The sequence below is a fragment of the Myodes glareolus genome, chromosome 14 (assembly GCF_982192425.1).
Source record: "Myodes glareolus chromosome 14, mMyoGla1.1, whole genome shotgun sequence".
NCBI lineage: Eukaryota > Metazoa > Chordata > Mammalia > Rodentia > Cricetidae > Myodes > Myodes glareolus.
Window position 1 is genome coordinate 12,608,212 of NC_142039.1, and position 6,000 is coordinate 12,614,211.

The window sequence follows — 6,000 nt, forward strand, 5'->3', positions numbered from 1 at the left end:
TAGGACTGAGGGGCTGGGGAGATGACTCAGGGCATAAAGCGCTTTCAACATAAGCCGAGAGACACAGTGTTTGAATCCTTAGTTCTAGCTGGGCATGGTGGTGAGTATCTGTAACTCTCATGACAGGGACAGTCAGCTGGGCATGGTGGCGAGTATCTATAACTCCAGTGCTGGGGGACAGGGACAGTTAGACTCTAGAGCTTGATGGGAAGCCAGTCTAGCTGAAACAGTGAGCTTCTGGTTCAGCGGAGGTCCCTAGAGCTTGGTGGGAAGCCAGTCTAGCTGAAACAGTGAGCTTCTGGTTCAGCGGAGGTCCCTGACACAAAATACAAAGTGAGTGGGGAGCAGGAGAGAGGACTCTGTAGTACAAAGATTAAAAGTAGTTGTTGCTCTTGCAATGAACCCAGGTCCAGATCCCAGAACACACGTGGCATCTCATAATTGACCTTAATTCCAGCTCCACCAGTTCCAGGGAACCCAACACCCTCTTCTGACCTTGAGCACCTAGGCAGAGATGTAGTATATATAATCAAACTACCCAGGCACATGTAAAAGTCATCTCAAAAAAGAAAGAAAAACAAAAAATAAGATGATTGGATCAGGGAGATGGCTTAGTGGGTAAAGACACTTGCCACACAGACCTGGATACCCGAGCTTGACCCCTAAAACCATGTAAGAGAGACATGAATCCACAAAATTGTTCTCTGACCTCTACATGATGATGATGATGATGATAATAAATGAAAAAATAAGGCTAATAACCTCTAGCCTGTAAATGTGCTCTCATGGGGAGTGCACCCACCACATGCACATATAAAAGAAAGAAATGGCACTAGTCTCCTAAATAGCTCTGAAGTACAGAAATTTTGTCAATTTATGCCATTGTGTAATATACTTGTGTGTGCATATATGGAGACATGGAGAGAAACAAGCGAGAGGAAAGGAGGAAGACAGAGGCAGGGAAGGAAACATAGAGGAGGGGAGAGGAGAGGCAGAAGGAGGGGGAGAGAAAAGGGGAGGAGAGACGGGGAAGGGAAGGAAAAAGAGAGGAAGAGGAAAAGGGATTATTGTAGTCCAGGGTTCTAGGGAGAACGGTGTTGATCAAGGCATGCCTTATGTACTTATGTAGCACTCAGTAGAGCCAAGAAGACACAGTCACAGGATGACAACTGTGATTGCAAAATACTGTGGGTGACAATTCAAAGAACAGGGGGAAATGTTCTATGCAAAAATGACAGAACACATGAAAATGGAAGGGAAAGTTTCAGTGCAGATTAAACATTGAGTTGGAAAATAAAGGAGTGACAGACTGAGATTCTGACTGAGAACTACTCACACATCTCCATCTTCTGCTGCCATCCTGCAGACCAAACCTGTGTTTCAACAAAACAACAAGAATCAAATGGTGTGTGGTCTCCCATGATTTTGTGTGTATGTGTGTGTGTGTTGTTGTTGTTGTTGCTTTGCTTTGCTTTGCTTTGTTTTTATTTTTAGTGTGTTGTTGCTGGGGGTTAACAACATCTCTTTTTTAAGATTTAACAACATTTTAAAAATTTATGTGTATGTGCTTTTGTCTATGTGAGTGTAAGCACATGGCCAGAAGAGGGCACTGAATTCCTTGTAGCTGCAGTTACAGGTACCTAACTGGGATGCTGGGAACTGAACTTGGGGCCTTTGAAAGAGCAGGAAGTGGTCTTATCCACCGAGCCACCTCTCCAGACTGACACTGGGTGTCTTTCACTAATTGCTTTCAACCTTATCTTTTGAGACAGCTCTTGCACTGAGCTGGTGCTCACGTTTGTCTAGAATGGCTGCCCAGTGAGCTCCCCATGAACTAATTTTACAGATGCAGGGGGTCACATCTAGCTTCTCCTTGGGTTCGGAGGATCCACACCCAGGTCTATATGCTTGGGGTGAAAGAAGCACTTCACAGGCTGAGCCATCTCCCTGGCAGTGTTTCTTTTTAATAGAACACATTCGTCCTCCATTCATATTTTCTCTCTCTCTCTCTCTCTCTCTCTCTCTCTCTCTCTCTCTTTCTCTCTCTCTCTCTCTCCCTCTCCCTCCCCTTCCCCCTCCTCCCCCCTTCTGTGTGTGTGTGTGTGTGTGTGTGTGTGTCTCAAAGCCCTTTATTGAGAACCACACTTGAATTTACATCTATCTTCCAATTTTCCATCTTTTATTTCTTTTTGTTTAGGTTCTTAGCTGGTGTCTTTTAGCAAAGTCTTCTATTTTAACTTTGATTGTACATTTTATTGGCAATTAAATATTTAAAATATGCATATTTAAAATAAATTAAATATTCAAAAAATAAAAATTATTTAAACAATTTTTAAGAACACTTAAATGATGAGTGATTGCCCACATTTAGTTAAAAGATTAAATAATACTATATACAATAAATTTAAAATTCTCTACAAAAATAAATATTAAAATACAAAACCTAGTTTACTTAGTTTTATAAAATATTTTCTCCTAAAATTAAAAAACATGCTAAATAAAAATAATTGCATAAATTTTAACCAATAAATTTCTAAGTAAAATATTTTAGAAAAATCTAGCTTTTTATCATTTTGAGGTTTAGTGATAAAATATTTCTAATTAAAATTCTTTATAATTCTCATGTTTACCATATATCTTATAGAATTAGTTTCTCATTTTGTATACTATACATAGACCCTTATACAGATATCCAAATTTAAGAACAAATTTGGTTGACTAATGTTATTAAGTTTTCATGATCACCATAGACTATTATTACAGGCATCAGTCTACATTTTTCTACATTTCAGAATCAAGAATTAGAAAAGAAAGAGCTAACAAGAAGCCAAGTGGAGTAAAGGCTCCTACTGCCAAGTCTGGTGATCTTATTTGGTCTCTAAGACAAACATGGTGGTAAAAAAGAATTGACTCCAACAAATTGCCCCATGACTTCCATACATCTGCACATATACACACACATACACAAACACACACATACATGCACAAACAACAAATCTCCACACATAAATAAATAATAATTTTTAAGAATCAGAATATAAAGGGATGCAAGAAAACAGATTCCCCGATTCTGTTGAAAGAAAGGCTGTGACAAGTTAATTACTTTTGCTCCGTTACATAAGTGCTCTCACTAACCAGATCCTCCACACATTCTGGTACAATGTGTCCCCAGTAACACAGCAGCAGTGGAAGCTGGGGTTTCCTCTTTTATAGACACAGAACTTAAGGTGGGATGGATGTCTTTTCCTGAGATGCAGATGACAGGAGAGCACATATTATAGGCTGTGCTTCAGTAGTGCTGAGAGAGTCCTTAAATGAGGTGTCCTCTTTTCTGAGATGAGGGTGTATCCCAGATAGCCTGTCAACTGTCAACCTTACACATCCTAGAATCCCATGAGGGGGAGGTCTCAATTGAGGGACTGCCCATATCAGATTGGCCTATGGCCATGTCTGTGAGAGACTGCCTTGATTGATCATTGATGGATGAAGGTCCAGACCAACATGGGCATCACAACAACCCTAGCACTAGAGGCCTGGACTGTATAAAAATATAGCTGAACATGAATCAGTAAGCAAACCAGAGAGTGAGCCAGTAAGGAGTGTTCCTCTGTGGTTCCTACCTCTGGGTTCCTGACCTGGTTTCCTTCAGTAATGACCTGAGTATCTAAGCCGAATGAATGCTTCCTTCACCAAGTTGCCTTTGAATAAAGTGTTTTATCACCACACTAGAATGGAATAGGACAGGGTGGTTCCAGCTAGCTCCATGGCATTAGTCCTGTGGTTACCAGCAAAAATATCAGAAAAGCCTATGTACAAAGTCATGCCTTTAATTCAATGACACAGGCTGCTCTTAAAAATTCTCCAGAGTTCACCAAACATATAGGAAAAGAAATCACCCAGGATTGACAATCATCAACAACAAGAAGGGGAATGAGCCTTCAGGACCTTCATAAGATGGGGCGATGATCATTTAGTGATTAAATATCCCATCTAAGTGACGTTGGATTCTTAAAAACAGCAAAGCTTAATTCTGATCCTCTAATATATATGGTTTTTGTAGACAAGAAGGAATCTGGTTGAACTGGCCCCTCCTCTCAGGTTTATCTTTTGTGGTATCTTCAATGTCCAGGAATCAGAAAAAACTGGACCAAAGAGCTTACTTAGCAGGCGAAAGTGCTTGTTGCAAATCCTGATGTTCTAGCCCTGGGACCTACAAGATAAAAGGAGAAGTAGACTCCTGAAAGTTGCCCTCTGATCTTAACATGTGGGTCCTAAAACATGTGCATGCAAACACACACACACACACACACACACACACACACACACACACACACACAAGCTGAATATAATTTTAAAAATCAGAAAACCTCTCCAAACAGCTAATCTTCTAGGGAGCTACACTGAAAAAGTAAGCTGCCTTCAAATATTATGGGACAGGTTAATGTTCTCCACAGACCATGATGAATATTAAGTTGTGGGATCAGCATGTCACCTTCCTAAGTCAGTGACTGATGTCATAATTCTCATTTTGTTATCACTTTCCTTGATAGTATTCATATAGTTTTATTTAGCTGAGCTAACAAGCTGGGTTGGATAGAATCCACACAAAGGTTGCTGTACTTGTTGTTAATTCAGCTAGTACTTACAGAGAAATATAACATTCTAATTTTGAAATCCTATGTGAACAACGGCAGCAGGGGCTCTACATTTAAAATGTGTATTTTACTCAAGTATTCTCACAGTATCAAACCCTTATCAAACCATACCAAGCACTGCAAGAAGCTCTTAAGTAGATTATTTCATTTAATCCACCTAATAATCCTAAAATGGCATATGCTCATTGAAAATGTTGAGAAATTTCATAATGTCCCACCATATAAAGAATAAGGGGTAAAATGTAGACTCCTGTATCATCTGTTCTGAACATTCATTTCTATTCTGCTAACAGATGTTGTTTTGCAATATACACATAGAATGTCAGTAGATGATTGTTCCTAAGGTTGTTTCAACCTTAAAACATGAGTTCATGATGTTTTTCTTCTCAGCATAGGTAATCTAGAATTTTAATAAGCACTTATTTACTTATTTTATGTATATGTGTGTACATGATATGTATGTTGGTAGGGAATGCATGCAAAAATATGTGGAGGTCAGAGGACAACTGGAGGTTTGTTCTCTCCTTCCATATTGTGAACTTTTGAAATCAGTACCTTCATATTCTTTTGGAATTGGCAGTCTAGATTTCCAAAAATTTGCTGTTATTGATTATTTACTTCCTCAAATTGAAATGATAGATGTTAGTTTTGGGAATCCCCACTAACAACGTGATTTCGGAGAGGAGAAACTCATAATAATATGTCTGGGTGCACATGTCTGTGTATTTGATATATATGCGTCTGTGTAGACGGAAGTTTCTGTCCTGCCCAGTCCCACAGCTGTTCAGTCCCAATGAAATGTACAGAGGCTTATATCAATTATGAATTGTTCAGTTTATTAGCTTAGGTTTATTATTAACTAGATCTTACAACTTAAATTAGCTGATAATTCATGTCTGTGTTAGTCATGTGGCTTGGTACCTTTTATCAGTGAGGTATTCTCATTTTGCTTCCTCTGTGTTTGGTGGCAGCTGCAGATTGAACCTTTCCTCTTTCCAGAATTTTCTTAGTCCGATCACCCTGACTATACTTCTTGTCTGGCTACTGGCCTATTAGTGTTTTATTAAACCAATATAAATGACAAATCTTTACAGGGTACAAGAGCATTATCCTACAACACTTCTCCTTCTTTTCTTTTCAAAACAAGAATTTTGAATTTAATCTCCTTTGTTTAGCTTTTTTCCCCAGTCATTATCCCTAACAACTTGTAACCAACATTCTAAACAAAGACAAACATCCATAATCCATTGAATGACCAAAACCCACCCACCCTACCTCTTGGGAATGTGGGCATACTTTTCTAGGCTACTGTCTGCTTATTGGGGGTGCTGATAATTTTATCAGG